Source organism: Hippopotamus amphibius, chromosome 9, assembly GCF_030028045.1.
Source record: "Hippopotamus amphibius kiboko isolate mHipAmp2 chromosome 9, mHipAmp2.hap2, whole genome shotgun sequence".
Lineage (NCBI taxonomy): Eukaryota > Metazoa > Chordata > Mammalia > Artiodactyla > Hippopotamidae > Hippopotamus > Hippopotamus amphibius.
In genome coordinates, this window is record NC_080194.1 from 10801111 (window position 1) to 10825882 (window position 24772).

Below are 24772 nucleotides of genomic sequence, written 5' to 3' on the forward strand. Positions count from 1 at the left end.
ACATTCTCCCATTCTGCGGATTGCCTTTACAGTCTCATGGAATCTTTTGATAAATAGAAATTATGAATGGTTTTAAACTTTTTAATTTGAAATAATGTTAGACTTATAAAACCTTTAGACTTGCAAACATAACAGAGTTCTTTTATACCCCTCATCCAGCTTTCCCTAAGTGTAACACATTATGTAATCATAGCGTAATTACTGAAGCCAGAAAATTAATATTGTCACAATACTATTAACTAATCCACAGACCTTAATCTCATTTTGCTAATGGTCCACTACTATCCTTTTTACACTTCAGGATCCAACCCAGGATCCCACATTGTCGTGTCTCCTTGGTCTCTTCCAATCTGTGGCAATTCCTCAGTCTTTCCTTGTCCTTTATGACCTTGACACTTTTGAAGAGTTATTCTGTAGAATGTCCCTCGATTTGGGTTTTGTCTGGTGTTGTCTTATGATTATCAACACTATTTTAAGCATTAGTAACTATAAACATGGTATCGTTAAGAAGTTTTGGTTTATTGGGTTTTGTTTTTTTGGTCATCCTTTTTAGCATTCAGTTCTGAATTTTGATAAATGTTTGCAGTCAGGTAACCACTACCACAGTCAACATACAAAATAGTCTCATCACCCCCTAAAATTCCCTCATGTGCCTTTGTAGTCAGCTTCTTACCCCTAACCCCAATTCTTGGCAACTACCTGTTTTAATCCCTGTAGTTTTGTTTTTTCAGAATGCCATGTAAATAGCATCATACAACATAGAACCTTTTGCCTCTGACTCCTTTCACTTAGAAGAAAGAAGTACATTTGAGATACACTCATGCTCGCATATCAGTAGTTTGTTCCTTTCCATTGCTGAGTAGTATTCCACTGTGTGGATGTATCGCAATTTGTTTATCTATTCACCAGCTGGTGGACGTTTGAGTTTCCAGTTCTAGCTCTTACAAATAAAGCCATTATAAAAATTTGTGTAAAAGCCTTTGTGTGAGCACAAGTTATAATTTGTCTTGGATGTATACCTAGGCATGGAACTCTTGGGTCGTATGGTGAGAGTATGTTTACCTGTATGAATAAGTAATTGCCAAACAGATTTTCAAAGTGGCTGTGCCAGTTCACATTACCACCCGCAATACGTAAGAATTCTGGTTTTGCCCCATCCTTGATCCAACACTTGATGTTGTCAGTTTTTTGCATGAGTCGTTGAGATTATGTATTGGGGGGTGGCACGCATACCATGGATGTGACGTTGTGCTTCTTGGTGTGTCACATCAGAAGGCATGTATATTAATATGTCCTATTATGTCCAGGTTGACTTTGATCAGTTGATTAAGGTGATGTGTGCCAGGATTCTCCAAAGTAAAATTACTATTTTTCCCTTTGTAAGTAATAAGTATCCCATGGGGAGACATGGAGACTGTGCAGATACCCTGTTTCTCACTATATTTTCATCCACTAATTTTGGCATCACTTGATGATTCTTGCCTGTAATAATTATTACTATGTTGTTTGCCTAATAGTAATTTTCTACTTCTATAATTCCTTCCAGATTAATTAATTGGAAATTCTGATGAAAGGAAGGGCTGTCCTTTTGCTCCCATTTATTTATTCAATTGTATTAGTATGGATTCATAGACATTTATTTTATTCTGTTGGTTATATTCCTTTTTTCATTTTTATTTTATTCCTCAAATTGCCCCAGATTTCATCAATGTGAGCTCTTTCAAGTTGGCTCTTGTGCCTTTTGAACATCACCCATATTTTTTTTTGACCCTTGGCAATTCCTTACTTTCTGGTTCCACATGATGCTCCATGCTCACCTTGTATTTTCCCTGTCCAAACCCTAGACTCAATCATTTTCCCAGCGATTCCTGGTTCCTTGAATTATAGGTTGGTATTTAGAAGCAATTTCTTGGTGCTAGGTGTGCTCATTGCTACTGGGGTGTCATTGCTTCTAGGCTCTTTCAACAGAAAGGAATAAGAAGTATATGTAGGTATGTATACATCAGACACACACACATCTATATATATGTGTGTGTATATTAAAAGTTAGGAACTCATACTGTAGATTCTGTCCAACACCACAGGGCTCATGTGACCCTTCCCACTTCTCTAATTTTTATCTTCTTTCTCTGATAGTGAAAAACCCAACTCTCATGACCTACAATGTATTATTTGTTCAAATGTCATACATGCATAAATTAGTTTCAGAATTCCTAACCCATACCCTTTATGAGAAACACACTTACTTAACTAGAGTACAGTGTTTCTACACAGTTCTTTTTGCTTTTAGCTTTACAGAATATAATTATCATCCTGCTTTCCAGAGTAACTTAAGTTAGTTCTTTTCTTCTTCTCCCCTTTCAGTGGGATTATGTTATTCAAGAAGTTGTTAGTCTTAAAGTAGTCCTACTTATCAATCCACCAGGAATTGATTTTTGGTACCCTTTCATTACAATATAACATACATAGAGAAAAGTGTACAAATTGTTAGCGTACAACTTGGTGTAGTTTCACAAATTGAACATCCTTGGTAACCAGCACCTCAGAAGCTCTGGCATGCCAACCACTACCCACTCATTAAAGTAACTACCATCTAACTTTGAACACAATAAAGTCTGTTGTATATACTTTATATAAATAGAATGATGTACTATGTACTTTTCTCTGCCTTCTTTGGCTCAGCATCGTGTTTATGAGATTTATTCATGTTACTGAATGTGATTGTACTTTATTTGTTGTCATTGCTGCTTAGTATTCTATTATGTGAACATACAACATTTATTTACAATGTTGACATTGACAGGCATTGGAGTGGCTTCCAGTATGACACTGCATGTGGGCTAGTATGACAGGATATTCTTCATGTGTCTTTTGAGGAGCAGATGACTGCATTTCTGTTGGATATCTTAGCTGTAAAATTTGCTGGGTTATAGGGTTGCATATGTTTAACTTTCATAAATACCTTCAGTTTGCAGTCCCACAAGCAGTATACAGGATTATAGTTGCTCCACATCCTAGCCAATGCTTAGTAGATCTGGTTTTTTAGTTTTATTCATTTTGGTAGATGTGATATCACACTGGAGTCTTGGTTAGCATTTCTCTGATATCTAATAAACTTGAGCATTTTTTCATAGGTTTATTTTCCATTTGACTGATCTCTTTTGTGAAGTGTCTAAGTCTTTGCCATTTTTCCACTGACTAACTGACTTGTATGTTTGTTTACTTTCTTGTTGATTTGTAGTTCTTTATATTTTCTGAATACAAGTCCTCTTTCTGAATTACGTATTATACACACCTTATCCCACACTGTGGACTTTCTTGGCACTCTTTCAATCATGTTTTTAGAAAAATAAAAGTTCTTTATTTTAACATAGCCCAATTTCCTCTATTTTTAGTACTTTCTAATGTCTTGCTAAAGACATATTAACTACTACAAGGCACAAAGAGGTCCTCCTACTTTTAGAACATTTTTGTTTTATCTTTCAGTTTAGATTGCAACCATCTAGAATTGTTTTTTATGTGTAATGGAAAGTAAGGATCAAGATTTTTTCCTGAAAGATTTCTAATTGCTCTAGAACAATTTATTTGAAGCAAATCTGTTTTTCTAGTTTATCATAAATTAAGTGACCATATATATGTGTATCAATTTCTGGAGTCTAAATTCTGTTATTTTGGTCTATTTGTATATTTTTTGCAATAATTCTACACTCTATATAACATTATAAGTCTTGATACCTGATAGTGTTAGTCCTTTAGCCCTGTTCTTTCTCAATATTGTTTTGGCTGTGCTTAGCACTTTGCATTCCCATATGTATTTTAAAATCAGCTTGTCAATACCCACCAAACACACATACTCTCACACAAAACAGCAGGGGTTTTGTTTTAGCTTGCATTAAATTTATATATCAGTTTGGGAACACTGTCATTTTTACAATATTGTGCTTTCCAATCCATGAAGATTGTCTATCCCTCCATTCATTTAGGTTTCCATAGTTTTTTCCCAATTGTGTAGTTACCTTTTTGTCATTTATTTCTATTTCAATTGCACAAAGAACATGCTTTGTGTGATTTAAATTCTTTTAAATTCATGGAGATTTGCTTTGGTCATGTAGATTGTCAATTTTGGTAAATATTCCATGTTCACTTGAATAAAATATATATTCTGCAGTTGTTGAATGTGTTCAATATAGGTTAAGTTTATTAATTGTGTTGTTCTATTTATTGAATTTTTTGTCTACCTTATCACTTACTGAGAAATAGATTTACCTATTTCTCCTTTTAGTTCTGTTAACTTTTGTTTCATATATTTTGAGGCTATTTATTACTGCATAAAACTTTAGCAGAGTCATGCTAAACTGAGTTAAATCAATCCTCGTGGACTGACTCTATCATCATCAAATATCATTTCTTTTGTAATATTTAGTATGTTTGTAATATTTAGTTTGTTATGTATAGCTACACTATCTTTGCTTTCCTTAATGTTTGTATGCTATATTTTGTTCCATTCTTTTATAGTTAACATTCTTATGTCCTTATACTTAAGGAGTGTTTCACATAGTTGAGTTTTAAAAATTCAGTCTGACAATTTTTAAATTTTAATTGAAGCATTTGGTTCATTTACACATTAGTGTAAATGCTGAAAAAATTATATATTTGGTTTAAATCTACATCTTATAATTTTTTCCTCTTTGTTCAACTTCTTTGTTGCCTTCTTTCCAATTATTCAAGCGTTTAATGATTTCATTTCCACCCTCTTTTATCTTTTTATATATTACATTCTTTTATCTTTTTTTAAGTGGATACCCTAGAAATTATACCATATGTTCTTGACTTAAAACAATTTAATATAAATTAATGCTTTTGCTACTTCTTGGACAATGAAAGGCCTTTAGTAGAATACTTTTTAAATCCAAATATTTCCTTCCACTCAGGTAGGTTTTGGAAGAAAGCTTTGAAGAGAAACTGCTAGTTTTCCTGGTAAAAAGCCAGGGAGAAGATATTCCATGTAATGAGAACAGCAAGTCTGGGTACTGGCCTTGCCCTCTCCCATCTGGCCCATTCTTTTTTTCCTCTGTGACCCATAGCTGACCTCTATGACCACATCACCAAGCAGCCTTGCCCTCTGGCTTTCTGTTTTGTAGGCAATGAGAGGCCCTGGCAGGAGAGTGCAAGGTTAGAGCAGTTGGAATACTTATTTGCTCCCTCCAAGCCTGCTAAGGTTCTGACAGCAGCTGCACACTGCCCGCCCCCCTCCCCCGCCCCAGCTCCTGTCCAAAGCTACGACTCCCACCAGGCTCTGCTGGTATGACTCCTTCCTCTTGCCTTTTCAGACCTTTTCAGGTAACAGCTCCCTGCTGTTGCTGGTCCCTTGCTGACTCACCATCCTTGTTGTTTCCTCTAGATCAACTCTTACCTTTATCCACAGTCCCTAGGGTAAACTTGCTGCAAGGAAGTTTTTTTTTTTTTCTTGTAACCCTTGATGTTGATACATGGAGGAGAGAAAAGTAGAGGGTATTCAGAAGAAGAAGCATGGTTTAATGTGGTCTGATCGTAGGGCTGAGATGAGGGAGGCCCGGAGACAGGCCTGGGAGTGAAGATGGGGACTTACCATGAGGGTCTGCCCAATCCAGTCTGGACTTCACCCTGTGAGCCCTGGGATTCACTGGCAGTTTTTAAAGAGTGACATAGCCAGACCTACCATTTACGAGGGTCACTCAGGTGCAGCAGAATAGAGGAGGGACTGGGAAGGAAAAGGGACTGAATACAGGGAGACTGGTCTGGAAGCAGTTGCAATAATATTCCACATCTAGTGGCTGCTTAGTGCAGATAATCACCCCAAACTCTTAATTGTGGTCTACAAGGCTCTGGTTGATTTGGCCTCTGTCTACTAGTCTGACCTCAGCTATTGCGTTACCCTTTGCTCAAGGCATCTTTGTCAACTGTCTTTTACTTCCCTGTTCAGTAAGCACGTCAGGCTCCTTACAACCTCAGGGCTTTTGCAATTACTGTTCACCTGTTTGGACACATTCCAGACTCCTCATCATTCAGGTCTCAGCTCAACAATACCTCCTCAGAGAGGACTCTAGCAGCTACCGTCTCTAAAGTGGCTTCCTCTGGAAGCCATATATTAGTGGAGGTTTTCTCCCCGTAGGACTTACTGCTGTCTGAAATAATTTCTTTATTAGTTGTCGACTTACGTATTATCTGCCTCCCTTCACTAGAATGTAGAGTTCATCAGAGAGGGACCTTGTCTTATTTACCAGTATATCTTTAACTCCTAGAAGACCACCTGGAACATAATAAACGTGCAATCAATATTTCTTGAGTGAGTGGGGGATTTTAACACCCCACTTACATCAACAGACAGGTCACCCAGACAGAAAGTTAATAAGGAAACACAGGCTTTAAATGACGCAATAAACCAGCTTGATTTAATAGATATCTATAGGACATTACATCCAAAAATAGCAGATTACACATTCTTCTCAAGTGCACAGGGAACATTCTCCAGGATAGATCACATTTTGGGTCACAAATCAGGCCTTGGTAAATTTAAGAAAATTGAAATCGTATCAAGCATCTTTTCTGAGCACAACGCTATGAGATTAGAAATCAATTACAGGAAAAAAAACTGTAAAAAACACAAACACATGGAGGCTAAACAATACACTACTAAATAACCAACAGATCACTGAAGAAATCAAAGAGGAAATCAAACAATATCTAGAGACAAATGACAATAAAAAGAAAATGATCCAAAACCTATGGGATGCAGCAATAGCAGTTCTAAGAGGGAAGTTTATAGCAATACAATCCTACCTCAAGAAACAAGAAAAATCCCAAATAAACAATTTAACCTTACACCTAAAGAAACTAGAGAAAGAAGAGCAAACAAAACCCAAAGTTAGTAGAAGCAGAGAAATCATAAAGATCAGAGCAGAAACAAATGAAATAGAAACAAAGAAAACAATAGCAAAAATCAATAAAATTAAAAGATGGTTCTTTGAGAAGATAAATAAAATTGACAAACCTCTAGCAAGACTCATCAAGAAAAAGAGGGAAAGGACTCAAATCAATAAAATTAGAAATGAAACAGGAGAAGTTACAACGGACACTGCAGAAATAAAAAGCACCATAAGAGACTACTACAAGCAACTATATGCCAATAAAATGGACAACCTGGATGAAATGGACAGATTCTTAGAAAGGTATAACCTTCCAAGACTGAATCAGGGGGAAATAGAAAACATGAACAGACCAATCACAAGTAATGAAATTGAAACTGTGATTAAAAATCTCCCAACAAACAAAAGTCCAGGACCAAATGGATTCACAGGTGAATTCTAACAAACATTTAGAGAAGAGCTAGCACCCATCCCTCTCAAGCTCTTCCAAAAACTGCAGAGTAAGGAACACTCCCAAACTCATTCCATGAGGCCACCATCATCCCGATACCAAAACCAGACAAAGATACTACAAAAAAAGAAAACTACAGACCAATATCACTGATGAATTTAGATGCAAAAATCCTCAAGAAAATACTAGCCAACAGAATTTAACAACATATTAAAAGGATCATACACCATGATCAAGTGGGGTTTATCCCTGGAATGCAAGGATTCTTCAATATATGTAAATCAATCAATGTGATACACCATATTAACAAACTGAAGGATAAAAACCACAGGATCATCTCAATAGATGCAGAAAAAGCTTTCGAGAAAATTTAACACCCATTTATGATAAAAACTCTCCAGAAGGTGGGCATAGAGGGAACCTACCTCAACATAATAAAGGCCATATCTGACAAACCCACAGCAAACATCATTCTCAATGGTGAAAAACTGGAAGCATTCCCTCTAAGATCAGGAACAAGACAAGGATGTCCACTCTCCCCACTACTATTCAACATAGTTTTGGAAGTCCTTGCCACAGCAATCAGAGAAGAAAAAGAAATAAAAGGAATCCAAATTGGAAAAGAAGAAAAACTGTCACTGTTCGCAGATGACACGATATTATACATAGAAAATCCTAAAGATGCCACCAGAAAACTATTTGAGCTAATCAATGAATTTGGTAAAGTTGCAGGATACAAAATTAACACATAGTAATCTCTTGCATTTCTATACATGAACAATGAAAGATCAGAAAGAGAAATTAAGGAAACTCTCCCATTCACCATTGCAACAAAAAGAATAAAATACCTAGGAATAAACCTAACTAAGGAGGTAAAAAACCTGTACTCAGAAAACTATAAGACACTAATGAAAGAAATCAAAGACAACACAAACAGATGGAGAGATATACCATGTTCTTGGATCGGAAAAATCAACATTGTGAAAATGACTCTCCTACCCAAAGCAATTTACAGATTCAGTGCAATCCTGGTCAAATTACCAATGGCATTTTTCACAGAATTAGAACAAGAAATTTTGTGATTTGTATGGAAACACAAAAGACCTCGAATAGCCAAAGCAATCTTGAGAAGGAAAGACGGAGTTGGTGGAATCAGGCTTCCTGACTTCAAAATATACTACAAGGCTACAGTGATCAAGACAGTATGGTACTGGCACAAAAACAGAAATATAGATCAATGGAACAGAATAGAAAGCCCAGAGATAAACTATGGTCAATTAATCTATGACAAAGGAGCCAAGGATATACAATGGAGAAAAGGCAGCCTCTTCAACAAGTGGTGCTGGGAAAACTAGACAGCTACATGTAAAAGAATGAAATTAGAACACTCCCTAACACCATGCACAAAAATAAACTCAAAATGGGTTAAAGACCTAAATATAAGGCCAAACACTATAAAACTCCTAGAGGAAAACATAGGAAAAACACTCTTTGACATAAATCACAGCGAGATCTTTTTTGATCCACTCCCTAGAGTAATGGAAATAAAAACAAAAATAAATAAGTGGGACCTAATGAAACTTCAAAGCTTCTGCACAACAAAGGAAACTATAAGCAAGACGAAAAGACAACCCTCAGAATGAGAGAAAATATTTGCAAACAAATCAACAGACAAAGGATTAATCTCTAAATATATAAACAGTTCATGAAGTTCAATATCAAAAAAACAAACAACCCCATCAAAAAATGGGCAGAAGACCTAAATAGGCATTTCTCCAAAGAAGACATATGCATGGCCAAGAGGCACATGAGAAGCTGCTCGACATCACCAATTATTAGAGAAATGAAAATCAAAGCTACAATGAGGTATCACCTCACACCAGTCAGAATGGGCATCATCAGAAAACCTACAAACAGTAACTGCTGGAGAGGTTGTGGAGAAAAGGGAATGCTCTTGCTTTGCTGGTGGGAATGTAAATGGATACAGCCACTATGAAGAACAGTATAGAGGTTCCTTGCAAAACTAAAAATAGAGTTACCATATGAGCCAGCAATCCCACTCCTGGGCATATACCCTGAGAATACCATAATTTAAAAAGACACATGCACTCCAATGTTCATGGCACCACTATTTACAATAGCCAGGACATGGAAGCAACCTAAATGTCCATCAACAGATGAATGGCTAAAAAAGATGTGGTACATGTATACAATGGAATATTACTCAGCTGTAAAAAGCAATGAAACTGGGACATTTGTAGAGACATGGATGGACCCAGAGACTGTCATACAGAGTGAAGTGAGTCAGAAAGAGTAAAGCAAATATCGTATATTAACACATATATGCAGACTATAGAAAAATGGTACAAATCAACTGGTTTGCAAGGTAGAAATAGAGACACAGATGTAGAGAACAAACATATGGACACCAAGTGGGGAAAGTGGAGAGGGTTGGGGGGGAATGAATTGGGAGATTGGGATTGCCATATATACATTACTAATAAGGAAAAAATACCAAATTGTACACTCTAAATATATGCAGTTTATTGTATTTTAACTGTATCTCAATAAAAGTTCTTAAAGAAAAAAAATATTTCTTGAATGAATGAATCATCCAACTTATCTTTCTGTTTGGCTCCCAAACATTACCCCACCTCCCCATACATACATTCAATCCTTTATCACCTTCACCCCATCCTTAACTTTCACTTACCAACAAAATAAGAACTTTCTTTTGGCAAAGACCATTACTGCTGATGATAAAAGATGACTCTGTTGAGGAAAGCTTCCTGCAAGACATGGAACCTGACAGGGTCTTCCAAGAGAGGCAGGGAGCTTGGCTGTGAGAAACCATCTATCAATGAATTCAAGTCTTAGACTATAAAAAACAAACCAAAAAAAAAAAAAAAAAAAATCCAGACCAAAACATTAAAAAAATAACAGCACTTAGATATTGTTAGTTTTCTAGTGCTGTGTAAGAAACACTTAGCAGCTTAAAACAATACCCACTTACTATCTCACAGTTTTGTAGGTGAAGAATAAGGCAGGCACTTCTGGATTTTGTTCAGTGTACTCCAAAGTTGAAATCAAGCTGTCAGCCAGCAGGGCTCTTACCTGAAGGCTCTGGAGAAGATTCCACTTTCAAACTCATTCAAGGTGTTGGCAGAATTCAGTCCTTGAGGTTGTAGGACTGAGGTCTTTTTTGTTGGCTAGCTATCAACTGAGCTGCCATTCATATTCATTCTTATATAGCCCCTCCATCTTCAAGTGAAAAACACCATGTTAAATCATTTTTGCCTTCTGAATCTCCCTGACTTTCCCTTCTGCCTTCCTCTTCTAGTTTGAATGGCTCATGTGATTGCATTGGACCCACCCAGTTAATCCAGAATAATCTTCCTATTTTAAAGCCAACTGATGAGTAACCTTAATTACAACTGCAAAGTCCCTTTTCCCATGTAACATAACATATTCATGGGTGTAAGCCAGAAGCAAAGGTCACGGGGGCCAAAATTCTGTCTACCACAGGTATAAACAAGAAATGAACAAAACCAGCTCTTCAAGGGGAATGAAGGACCCCAAAGATGGGCCCAGGCTTCATAAGGATAAAAAGGCAACTGCCCTTTTGATTTTGCAGACAAGCTCTCCCTTCATCTCTTGATATAAAATTTTATGTTCAACTGGTTAGAGGCAACCAGGGTCTTCATAATTTTTCAAAGAATGAGAAGTATGAATTGAGCCCTCTCACTGGGATGTTTTCTTAGCTCTGCTTGGAGTTGTTGTTAATCCAGGCCTAATGGATCCACTCTAAATGGTAATTTTCTTTCAGCTTCTCAAAGTGTGATCAACAGATGGCTTACAAATGCAGACTCACAGGGACACCCAGTGAATCAGAATACTGGTATGAAACTGCAGTCTGTTTGTAGCTCGGTCTCCAGGTGATCTTTAAGTGCTCAAGTTTGAACCACACAGCTCTCTTTTCTTCCCCTGTATTGTGGCAAAACTCAATCATCCCAAGTACCAAGAGGAGTTCCCAACCCATTTTCTTAAAGAAATTCAGGGAGCACTAACAGGTTCTAGCTCATGAGGAAGCCATCTTGACTTCCATGTTAAGTCAAGGGGGTATTTCAAACCCTGCGGTTGAAGGCCTTGAGTAAGGAAGAGAGGGGCAAAGGGAGGGAACTAAAACCGATGAGGATGAGTGAGTGCATGCTGGGTACAGGGAAGCAGGTTACGCACCTACACAGACAGGCAGGTAGATAGGCACACAGTACAAATTTCCCTCACTTCACGATTTGTCCTGGGGCTGGCCTGTCTGACTTCATGGTTGGGGGTTCTTCCCACTCCTGACAGTCAGAAGAGATTTCCCCCCATCTCCTCTGAATTCCTGCTTTATCCAGGAAGTATAGGCAAGCCCAGTGGCAGCTTCAGCCTCAGGAACATCACAAGCACAGGTGCCTCTGGATTTACTGAACTCCCGCCCTGAAGACAAACCTGCTGGGTTTTATTGCATCCCATTTATCCTGCTTCCTCCCTGCCTGCTTTGCCCACACATCTCTTACCTAGGGTTTGCAGTAAAGCACATTGGCATAGATGTGGGCGCAGGGAACCGCTCCCTGGAGGTGCCTGGGGGTGTGTGAATTCAGGGCTGTCACCTCATTACCCATTTAGGCAGTTGGCCAGTACCTGGGTGATTTTTCTGGATTTGCCAAGCACACATCTAAAGCTGAGAGCAGGGAGAGGGTAGTGGGAACAGGCAGGCAGCTGGGCCTAACTTTGAACCCATACGTGCCACTTCCTGTGTGACCATGGGCAAGTCACTTAACCTCCCTGGGCCTCATTTTTGTTAGCATTAAATGACAGGGCTTTGATCTATTCCTTACAGATTTGTTTTTTGATTAAATGAAATAATATTAAAGTGTCTGTTAAATGCTTGTCATAGCGTAGGCCTTCATTCTTCCAATATTAAGAGCCTGCTTGGCAAGTTAGTTAACTGCTCAGTGCCTTAGTTTCCTCATTTGTGAAGCAGGGACCATAACAGTCTTCACAGGGTTGTAGTGAGGCATAAATGAATTAATATATGCAAAGCTCTTTAGCACAGGGCTAAGCACGTAGAAAGTCTGCAAGCAGCATGAGTGAGAAATGACAAGCCTACACTGTATTCACAGCTCCTTTGGAGTCATAGGGAGATGCTGTGGAGAAAGACAGAAACCCAGGATCCCAAGACAGGCCCAGTCTCCCTAAAGATAAAAAAGTAACTACCCTTCTGATTTTGCAAACAAATCCTCCTTTCCTCTGTGGAACGGAAGAGTCCTTCCTTGCAGAGGAAGTCCAGCTAACTCCTTTGTCTTTCTACATACATTCAAGTGTGCAGATGAATTATATTAACTATCTATTGCTGCATAATAAAATGCTCCCAAATGGAGTGGTTTTAAACAAACATTAATTACCTGTAGGTTTCTGGGGGTCAGGAATCGGGGAGTAGTTTAGTTAAGTGTCTGCGGTCTCATTAGGTGGCAGCCAGGTTTTGGCCAGGGCCATAGTCATCTGAAGGCTTGACCGGGACTCATGGGTCTACTCCCAAGATACTCATTCATCTGGCTGTTGGCAGGAGGCCTCAGTTCCTCACCCCATGGGTCTCTCCAGAGGCTGCTGGATCATCTTAAAATGTGGCAGCTGGCCTCCCACACAACAAGGTGAGGAGGGAAAGAGGGAGGCGGCAATGTCTCTACCTTTCATGACGTTGCCTCAAAATGAGCACATCATCATTTCTGCCACATCCCGTTCCTTAGAAGTCAGTCACCAAGACCCGCGTACCTTCACGGGGAAGAGAATTAGGCTACATCTTTTGAGGGAGTGTCGTCAAATAATTTGAGGACATATTTTAGCCTCTTTCATCCATAGTTGTTCTGCAGATAGTTGTGATTTTGGTGTGCTCATGAGAGAAGGTGAGCTCAGGGTCCTTCTACTCCACCATCTTGGGCCACTCTCTCTGAGGACATATTTTAAAACACGCTCCTCTCATATGAAGAATCATAGGTGCATGGCAGATTTGGAGGTTGTTTCCCAAATTACCCAGTTTACTCCTCTTGGAAAAAGATTTGACATTTCCAATTTTCATCAGAGTTGACTATAAGCCTAGAAATGGAACAGAAAATGGTTATGATTCAAACCGCAAACTCTTATCGAGTGCCTTCTATATGCCACGTCCTATGTTGTGCATTAGAAATAAAGAGGTGATTGGGGGCATCCTAGGTGGCACAGTGGTTAAGAATCCGCCTGCCAATGCAGGGGACACGGGTTCCATCCCTGCTCCAGGAAGATCCCACAAGCTGCGGAGCAACTAAGCCCGTGTGCCACAACTATTGAGCCTGCGCTTTAGAGCCTGTGAGCCACAACTATTGAGCCCATGTGTTGCAACTACTGAAGCCCACGTGCCTAGAGCCTGTGCTCCACAACAAGAGAAGCCACGGCAATGAGGAGCCCTCGCACCACAACGAAGAGTAGCCCCCACTCACCGCAACTAAAGAAAGCCCTTGCACAGCAAAAAAAGACCAAACACAGCCAATAAAATAAATTAATTAATTAATTTAAAAAAAAGAAATAAAGAGGTGATTAATAGAAATCTCTGCCCTAGAGGAACTGCTTTCTAATGGAAAGACAGAGAGGTAAAGAGGAAATTAGAGTAAAATAGTACAGGTAGGGGCTTCCCTGGTGGCGCACTGGTTAAGAATGCACCTGCCAATTCAGGGAACATGGGTTTGATCCCTGGGCCGGGAAGATGCCACATGCCACGGAGGAACTAAGCCCATGCGCCACAACTACTGAGCCTGCATGCTGCAACTGCGAAAGCCCATGCGCCTAGAGCCTGTGCTCTGCAACAAGAGAAGCCACCGCAATGAGAAGCCTGTGCACTGCAACAAAGAGGAGCCCTTGCTCGCCACAACTAGAGAAAGCAGGCGCACAGCAACAAAGACCCAACACAGACAAAAATAAATAAATAAAAATAAATAAATCTTAAAAAAATATAGTATAGTAATCTTTATCTCACTCCTTATTTTCCATTTCTATATCCTCTTCTTTCCCAGTACTTAATGTAAATGGTATGTCCTTACTTATTTGCTTCTTTTACTTGTTTATTCCTATTTTCTTTCCACTGTATCCCCAGGGCCGAGCCCAGTGGCTGTTACATAGACCTGCCCAGTAATACTTGTCAGTGAACAGCTGGGATGAGGTAAGTGTGGTAAACTAGGACAGCAGGTAGAAGGGACACCCACCCCAGCCTAGAAGGAAGGCTCCCTGGAGGAAGCGATCCTGCACTGAGATTTGAAATACGAACAGGAGTCAGCAAGGTGGGGCATGTGAGGATTGCCCCCGCCCCCAGGAACAACGTCCCAAGCTGAAAGAGAATCCAGTGCGTTCAATGGACTGCAAACATTTCTGTGTGCTGGAGGGGAGAACGTGGTGAGGGTTGGGGAGGGGAGTGGAGAGAGGATTACAGAGGGAGTAGTGAAAGATGAGAGTAAAAATACAGGCGCACCAGGTTACTGAGAACTTACCTCGTGAGAAAATCTGGGGAGTATGGACTTTGTCCTAAAAGCAATGGGGGAACTATTGAAGGTATTGAAATAGGGGAATGACAAGATCAGGTGTTTTTAATAGCCTAGCGAGGATTAGAAGGCTCACCCCAGCCCCTGCTCCGTGCTTTGAGAGTGGGGGTCTACAGATGTCCCAGGAGCCAGAGTCCAGAGGTTACACTGTAGAAGATATTCTAGACCATCTTTCTGCAGAAGGCACCCCCCGCCCTCGCCATCTACCCTGGGGGCAGGGACAGGAGTATGGAACGGCAGCTTACTCAGGCCCATGAGTCCAGGACCCGCTGGGCCCCTACCCAGTGGTCCTCACAGCTTGTAGAAACCAAACCCTGCTCCTCCTCGTTCTCTGGCTCCCTTTCAGAAGTGGAGATGGAGTGGGCGTCCTAAACCCAACTACTAGAGCGTCGAGCCTGTGAGTGGGAAAACATATTTTCCCTGCAATAAGAGAAAACATGCAGCTCCCTAAGATCCCCCCACTGGAATCATCCATGGAACGTGCAGAATAACAGGAAAGCAGTTTTTTCTTGGAAACATATGGAAAACAGTTTGTTTGCTTGGAGGAAAATCTTAACTTGTTGTTTTCTTTCCCCCAGAGGAAAATTAAAACTCTCACACATTTAGTCTTTTCAATCCCTTGTTTGTCTTGTGCTTCTGAACCAAAATGCAGGCCGGGGCAGAGTAGTGCTTTGTTGGTGAATAGGAAATCTTAATTAGAGTGTTAGTTCCACCGGCCAAACTACAGGAATTCCAAACTCAAATTGTCCATTCATTGTCTCTAAGGCAAGAAAGGGGTCATTAAGCCATAAAGCCAAAGGACACATCTTTTGCAGAAAGGAGGATGGCATTAATTATATAGTGTGTGTGTGAGGCGGGTGTAGGGGGTGTAGAATGATAGATAACAGTGAACTGTGAAAAATCCAAATGTATCTCCAAAGCAGTCTTGAAATAAACCTCCCTTTGGAGACCTGATCTTCCCAGTCAAGACGGAAACAAGAGAAAATGGCCTGTTTTTCATCTGGTTCATTGGTCCAGAAAATGGGCCACAGGAAGATGAGGTGGAACTGGGTGTTTCAGGTGAATAAAAAGAGCCAGGAGGCATCTTCTGGGGATTTCTTTTGCCTAAGAGCCTCCTACATCTGGTCTTATCCTCCTGGGAGGTCCCACTGGAGCCACCATCTTCCTCTCTTCAGCATCCTTCTTTGAACAACCTCAGACGTTCTCTTCTTGATCACATGAGAAATTACATGCAGGGCTTCAAAGATACATTTCGAATGATGGTTTTCTCTAGGTTATTCACAGCCTCCCCTCCCCACCAATAATTCTCCCAGAGAGCATTTAGCTGATCTGGAAAAACTATATCAACTCCCCCAGAGAACAGTGTACGTCTTAACTGTGGATGAATGTAATTCTGATCAGTCTCTGAATGCGCAAAGCTTTACAAACTGTGTAACCCAAATGTGCAAAAAAGACTGCTTGCCAGCTTCTAAAGAGAAAGTTGATTACCCTGAGGGGAAACAGGGAGTGGGAGCAGGAGATGGAGATTGATTCTCTGGATAGGCCCCTTGATGAGCCTTGTGGGTATTTCCAGAAGCAGGACTTAAGTGAGCCAAATTAATCATGCCCTCCTCCTTAAAAACCACCTTACTAAGCACCTAATATGTGCCAAGAGCTTTACTCAATGCTTTACAAAAAATCTTTACTCAAAGATTTACAAAAAAACACAGTCAGTGAACCTTAAGCAAACACATGAGGTGAACCCTACATTCAGTCTAGCTTTTTACCATGGGATATGTTCCAAAGGGTGGCATGAGAAAGTATATGTTAAAAGACAGCAGTTGTCTTACTGGGTGGAGGCAACAGAGTTCAGGCTGCTGAGGTAACTGGAATTAATGGGGTAGAGTATCAAAGAAGAAAGAACTGAACAGAGAAGCTGCCCCAGAAATCTGCACTCATGTCCCCTTCAGGCTTTGGCCAAGTACAAAGCTGCACATGTGCAAGGCAAAACCCTGCATGGCTGGGCAGAGACTAGCTACTGAGAGACGATGAACTGATGGAAATTCTTGAGGTTACACAGTAATGGGGGACATTGGGCTTCTGGCCAGTCTCAGTGTAGACATGTTACTGAACACTTTGGGCACTTAGCTGAGATAGCTGAGACCCCAGAGGGGCCAATCCAAGGACCAGGACTACTCCAGTCCTACCACACAGACTATTCTTGATCCACCTTAGCAAAGCTGAAAAACAAGCCCTGACAGGATCAAAGTGAGCCATGAATGAATTAAATGCTTGCCAAAGTAATACTCAACACTCAACATTCTTTAAAAGAAAACAATTCTTTAAAATGAAAACTCAACACTGTAGCATTCATAATGTTCAGCATTCAAAAAAATTACTAGACACACAAGTGGCAAGAAAATGTGACACATAACCAGGAGATTAAAGTCAATAGGAACAGACCCAGAGAAGACACAAATGCAGTCAGTAGCAGACAATGATTATAAAACAGCCATTACACGTAAGTTCAAGAATTTAAGGGAAAAGATGGACTTCTCAATGTATCCATAGAATTCTCTATGGAGAGAGACTTTAAAAACAAACAAATGGAAACTCTAGAACTGAAAAACACAATTTATGAAATGAAAAACTTCATTAGATTGGACAATCCCGAAGAAGAGATTCGTGAACTTGAAAACAGATCAACAGAAATTATTTAAACTTACGCAGAGAAAAAAAAAACAGGATTTTAAAAAATAAATAAAGACTTGGTCACCTGTGGGAAAACATCAGGCAGTATAATATGAGTGTAAGTGGAGTCCTAACAAGAGAAGAGAGGAAAAAATGAGGCAAGAAAAAAAATGGAAGGAATAATGACCAATAATATTGGTCAAACAAAATGTCAACATTCAGATTAAAAAAAAAACTGAATGAACCTTATTCAAGATAAGTACAAAGAAAACCACGCCTAGTCATTTCATAAACAAATGGCTGGAAGCCAAAGATAAAAAAGATTTTAAAAGCATCCAGAGGAAAAATAAGTCAGATTACATACAAAGGAATAATGATAAGAAATCCTGCTGATCTCTCATCTGTCATAAAACCAGTCAGAAGATATGGGACAACATCTTTGAAGTTTTAAAATAAAAAAAAATAAATAAAAACGAAAAGTTCCCAGTCAACCTAGAATTCTGTATCAGGCAAAAACAGCCTTAAAAAAAAAAAAAGTAAATAAAGACATTTTCAGATAAGCAGAAGTTGGATTATTTACTAGCATACATACACTCTAAGAAATATTAAAGGAAGTTCTCCAGGCAAAAAATAAGATATCAGATCTACATGAAGAAGAGTACAAGAAATAGAAAATATGTTGGGTACAAATATAAAAGACATTCTTCTCATTTAAAAATTTTCTTTAAAAGACATTTGACTGCTAAAACCAAAAAACAGTAGCAAAGTACTGTGAGGTGTATAATCTATTTAGAAGCAAGTTATATTAGCAACAGTAGCACAAGCCATAAGAAGGAGAAAATAAAAGTATACTGCATGAGGTTGTTACATTATATGTGAAGTGGTATAAAGTTAATTCACGATCACAGATAGACTGATAACTAAAATATGCTTATTTTAACCCCCAGAGCAACTGCTAAAAATTGAGACAAAGAGGCATAGCTAAAAAGCCAATAGATAAGATAGAATGGAATACTAGAAAACATTTAATTAATCCAAAAAAAAAAAAAAAAGGGAGGAAAAGAGGGAAATGAGAAAGAGAGCACGAATGGGGCAAAGAGAAAACAAACAGCAAGATGGTAGAATCAGACCCAGCCAAGTCACTGATTACATTATATCTAAACAGACTAGACAATCTAATAAAATGAGCAATACTGCCAGACTGGATTTTAAAAATGAAACCCAATTATACAGTGTTTATGAGAGACAGTCTCTAAATATGAAGACACATACAAGCTAAAAGAAAAAGAGTAGAAAAGGACAACTATGTAATGATTGTGAAAACACAAGAGGGGCCATATTATCAGACAAAGTCAAGAACAATTACAAGGGATAAAGGGGGACATTCCATAATGACAAGAAAGTCAACTCATTAAGAAGACATACAATTCCTGCAAGTATATATCCCCAACAACAAGTTGAAATACATGAGTGCAAAACTGTTAGAACTGAAAGGAGAAATAGACAAATCCGTAATGAGAGTGGAAGAGGTTTACCCTCCTCTCTTAAGAATTGATAGATGTTATATAAACATATAGCATAAACATATAAGACATCAGAAAAGATATAGAGGATTATCAACAAACTTAACCTAATTGGCATTTCATCAAATACTGACTGACAGTTGCAGAATATGTATTCTCAAATGTACACAGAACAGTCACCAAAATAGACCATAAGTTGGCACATGAAACACACCTCAGTACATTTCCAAGGATTACAGTCATGAAGAAGGTATTCTCTGACAATAAGAGAATTAACATAAAAATCAAGAACAATTTAAATATTTTGAATTTAAGCCATACACATCTAAATAATCCATGAATCAAAAAAGATATCACAAGAAAAATAAGAAAATATTCTGACTTGGTGATAAAACTGCAACATATCCAGATGTGTGAGATTCAGCTAAAGAAGTACTTAGAGTAAAATGTATGGTCTTAAATGCTTATCCCAGGAAAGAAGAAGGCCTAAGTCAATTATCTATGCCTCCATCTTAAGCAACTAGAAAGAATAAATTACACCCACAGCAAATAGAAAGAAATGATGAGTGTAATAAAAAGTAGTAAGTAATAGTTTTTAATAATAAACAGTGAACTAAAAAGTGGACAAATAATAGAGAAAATCAACAAAACCAAAAGTTTTCTTTGGAAAGAGTAATAAAACAGATAAACCTCTAGCTAGACCAATCAAGAAAAAAAGAAAACATAAATTGTCAGTATCAGGAAGGAAATGTAAGACACTACTAGATTCTATAGTCGTTAAAAGACAAATAAAAGACTATACCTAATGACTTCATGTCAATAAATTGGAAAATTTAAAATTGACAAATTCTTTAAAAGACACAAATTACAGAAATCACAAAATAAGAAGTATAAGATAGGAATACCTCTGTATTATTAAAAGCCTTGCCACAGAAAACTCCAGGTCCACATGACTTCACTTATGAATTCTATCAAACATTTAAGGAAGAAATAATACCAACATTATACAAACTTTTTCAGAAAATAATGGAGGAGGGAAAACTTTTCAACTCATTTTGAGTCCTGCATAACTCCAGTAAGTGTCAGGGTTAAGAACATTACAAGGACATGGCAAGGAAAGAATTACAGACCAATATCCCTCCTGTGCCTATATGCAAAATTTCTTAACTAAATTAATGTTTTATTTTAAAAGGATATAATACATTTTTACCAAGTAGAGTTTACCTCAGCTATGTAGGATGTGTTTAACATTAGAAAGATTGCAAGATACTAGGCCAATATACAGAAATCAATTGCATTTATGTAAAAGAACTACAAACAGTTGGAAAATAAAAAACTCAATATCACTTACCTTAGCATTGAAAAATTGAAATACCTAGGGACAAAGATAATGAAAGATATTTAAGACCTCTATGTAGAAAGCTACAAAATCCTACTGAGAAATATTAAAGCTCTGAATAAAGAGACATTTCATGTTGAAGAATGGGAAGATTCAACGTTAAGATGTCAGTTCCACTGAATTAATCTATAGAAATATCCTAATTACCATCCCAGTAGTCTTTTTTGGGAAGAAGGTATAAACTGACAGGCTAATTCTAAAATTCACGTGGAAATGCAAAGGTCCTAGAATAGTCAAGCAATCTTGAAAAAGTACATAGTTGGATGACTTACATCACCTGATTTCAAATTACAGTAATGAAGACAACGTGGTGTATGAGTAGAAAAACAGATCAGTGGAACAGATTAGGGAATCCAGAAATAGATCCAAACATATATGGCCAATTAGGTTTTTACGTCAGAGCTAAGGCAATGCAATGTGGAAAGAAAAACATCTCTTTTAAGGTGCCGAAATAACTGGGTATTTACATGGGCAAAAATGAATCCTGACACCACCTTACAACATATCCCCAAATTAGTTCACTGTAGAACATAGACCTAAATTTAAAACCTAAAACTATAAAGCGTCTAGAAAAAAACAGGAGAATATCATCCCTAATTTAAGAGAGGCAAAGATTTCTTAGAAAAGACCCAGAAAGCACTGGTTGTAAAAGAAAAGTTTAATAAACTGGATCTCATAACAATTAAACCTTTCGCTCATTAAAGATACCATTAAAAAAGTCCATAAGAAAGCCATATACCTGGAAGAAAAGTGCGTACAATTGTACACTTCAGAAAACTGTTAGTTTGAGAACTTTAGGAAATCTCTCCTGGCCCCTTCCCCCAACCCCCTCCAACCCTGTCTACCTTATAAACCCATACTGTGAGCTTTTTAAAAAGGAAATCTGACTGTGTAACTTCCTTACATAACACATTTCAGTGGGCTCCACTGCCCTTAAGATACAAGTTCAACTTAATAGGCTTAGTGAGCCCTCAACAATTAAGCCTCTGCTTACCTCTCTGGTCCCTTCTCAGGCTCCTTTACTGTCACTCTGATATACCTCAGCCCTTACCACAGTAATGCTGCATAGCTAACCACCCCCACATTCAGGGGCTTGAACCCTCCATCATTTATTCTCATGGGTCTGAAGGTCAGCTGGAGCAATTCTGCTTCAGGCTGTGGCAGCTGGGTTGGGTGATCTAGACTGGGCTTGGCTGCGTGGCTCTACCTCTAGATGCAGTTCTGTGGATTGGCCTGAAGGCCCTCCTCCATGTGTCTTTCATCCTCCTCGGGGCAGCAGAGAAGCTGAGGCATGGCCTTCTCATGGCAGGGGCAGAACTCATGGAGGTGAGTGGAACACACAATGCCTAAGACACAGGCTCTTAAGGTGCCTCTTGAGATTGGTGCACTGACACATCTACCAGTTTCATGGTCAAGTCAAAGTCAACGCAGAAAGAAGTACTCTTCATCCTGCCCAGGGCAAGGTTGAGCCAGCAGAGAGTGAAGTATTGGGGCCAATAGTTCAATTTGCTCCAAACCCCTGTGCTCTGGACCAACGGAACCACTGTCAGCACCCCTCCAAGGTAACACGTGCTCCTTTTCCTGCCTTCCGACATCATACTCTTTATAGACTGCCAACCTCTCACTCACGCTTGACTCCTTCTTGCCCCTCCCTGAGTCCAGGTCAGGCCAGGCACCGGGCTATGTTACCCTGCACCGTCCTCTCATGGCTCTCACTGCACAGAGCTTCGCTGTTCACTGCTCTGTAGCCCATACCCTTTATCTCCTTTGAAGGTGTGGGTCTTGTCCTTGATATGTGAGGTAGGGGTGGGGAAAGTTCATTCCTGTCTATGATCTTTAGTTCTTAGAAACAGAACACTGGGCATTTTGTGCGTTGGCCCTGAAATCTTTGGAAGGTTTGGCATACATTTTTCTTTGGGTTACAGACAGAAACTAAGCACAATGAATTCCTGTTGCTTTTGTTTGCCCACATCTCTTTGGCCTTTTAAAAATAATAGCAGCAGCTGGGGACTTCCTGGTGGCACAGTGGTTAAGAATCCGCCTGCCAATGCAGGGGACATGGGTTCAATCCCTGGGCCGGGAAGATCCCGCATGCCACAGAGCAAATAAGCCCATGCATCACAGCTACTGAACCTGTGCTCTAAAGCCTGTGAGCCACAACTACTAAGCCCATGTGCTGCAGCTACTGAAGCCTGTGGGCCTAGAGCCTGTGCTCTGCAACAAGAGAAGCCACCACAATTAGAAGCCCACGCGCCACAACGAAGAGCAGCCCCCGCTCACTGCAACCAGAGAAAAGCCCATGCACAGCCACGAAGACCCAACGCAGCCAATAAATACTTAAATACATAAAGACAAAGACATAAATAAAACGTAAAAAAAAATAATATCAGCTGGCCTTTGGGGAATAACTCCTGTGACACTGTACACAGACGGGCTTGTGTACCCTGTGTCCTGTGCCCCTGTGCCAAGGTTGGGCGAATCAAATGTTCTCACCCAACAATTTGAATCAGGTGGGGGAACCTGATGGAAAAATAATTTGAAAAGGCCTTTCTCCTAGGCAGTTCTTTGGAGGCAGGCCATTTCCCAGAGCTACTGGAGTCCTGCTCCCCAGATTCCCAGAACTATTGGGAGTTCTACTCTTGATGAAGTTCTTATGTTTAGCTTTTCCTGGGATTCTCTGGGCCATTATAAATCCTTTCAATAAATGCTAGCATTTCATTTTAATTAAATTAGCCACAGTCATTTTCTATTACCTGTTATTAAAAAAAATTATATTTGATATTACAACCAGATGCTCAAAACTTCAGACCTTACTGTCTATCTTCTCTCTTCTTCTGGTTCATCAGGAAGTGGATAGGGAGCTTGCCAGCTCTTATTTAGGGTTAATTGACCTTTGAGCTCTTGTAAAGCTCATTTTGAGAGGCAAATCTCTGGCTAATTTAAGGCTGTCAGCAGCTGGGAATCTCTACATGTAGACATCTATGCTTTGCCAGAGAAAGAAACTTCCTGTGGCAACTGGAGTAATAAGTGGCTTCTGTGTACCAAGTCCTGCACGTTAAAAATCTACCCCCATAATTATACTTGCAGAGCAGGTTTTTTGAGTATTCTTAGAGCTTTGAGGAAGGAGACAGTCACTAAAAATTACTAGAGTTGGTGAGCTAGAAGATGGCCTGGGAGCTGTTGTGTTGCATATTCAAATAAATCTCTCTGGAGAGGAGTCTCTCGTTTCATTGATTCATCTAATTATCATCTATCTGTCTATCATCTATCTATTTATCTATCTATCTATCTATCTATCTATCTATCTATCTATCATCATCTATCTATCTATCTATCATCTGTCTTTAGACTTGACCACACTTCCCTGGGCCCTGGGCATTTTCACATTTTCCATGAGCTAGACAGCGTGTAACATGGTAGTTAGTCCAGCTTGCTGAAGAGAAGGCCTGAGGTACATTTCATCGTGGGCTAATCTTCAGTTTGTTTTCTCACCCACTTGCTGGGTGAGAACAAAAGCATCCACCCATTAGTTCCTGCATGTCATCCATGTAAAACCAAATTATGGAATCCTGTCCTAATTTGGGACAGAGGACACCTCTAGTCTATTCTTAATTGTCCTTCTATGCAAAATTTTCTTTTGCTTTCTAATTTGTCATGTAAGAAAAGTTAAATTAGCCTGAACATGTGGGAACAGACTCTACTAATTTTGAGCTCTTCACTTCCTTCTCTTAGGCATTTAATCAGTTCTATTTTTTGGAGAAGGTTTGTTTGGCAAGTTGAAGAGAAGATAACAAGACTGGGGGATGGGGGAGGTAGGTTTTTAAAGATAGAAGTACAAAAGGAGCTGCCATCTGAGGTCTCAAATTAGGATGGAAAGCACATTCTCTACAGCTATATCTTACCATAATTGAAAATTTAAAACAGAGTGGATTTGATCTGAATCATGAAGATGCAATTAAATTTATTTTTCTAAGTGCACACTTAATACATGATATAGCCTTAATGCTTGCTCTTCACAACGAACTTGGAGAAAAGGGTATATTTCATTATGAATGTATTTCATTTTAAAGAGTATGTTTCATTAATGGAAAGATTTTTGAGAGGCAACAAGGTGTAGTGGGAAATGCATTAGGTTTTCAGAAGACTTGGAGTCTTGCTCCTCTCCCTGGTTCTTATCTGCTGGGGTGACTTCACATAAGTCCCTTACCTCTCTGAGC

At 39.2% G+C, this 24772-nt stretch overlaps 1 long non-coding RNA gene across 2 annotated transcripts in view; it reads right to left on the reverse strand.

Moving 5' to 3' along the window:
* Positions 1-10677, reverse strand: part of LOC130829310 (uncharacterized) — a 36679-nt gene extending 26002 nt beyond the window's left edge. For both annotated transcript variants that reach the window (XR_009047482.1, XR_009047483.1), the window contains exon 1: positions 10471-10677. This is a non-coding gene — a long non-coding RNA (uncharacterized LOC130829310). The remainder of the gene's footprint in view (positions 1-10470) is intronic.
* Positions 10678-24772: the final 14095 nt, after the last annotated feature.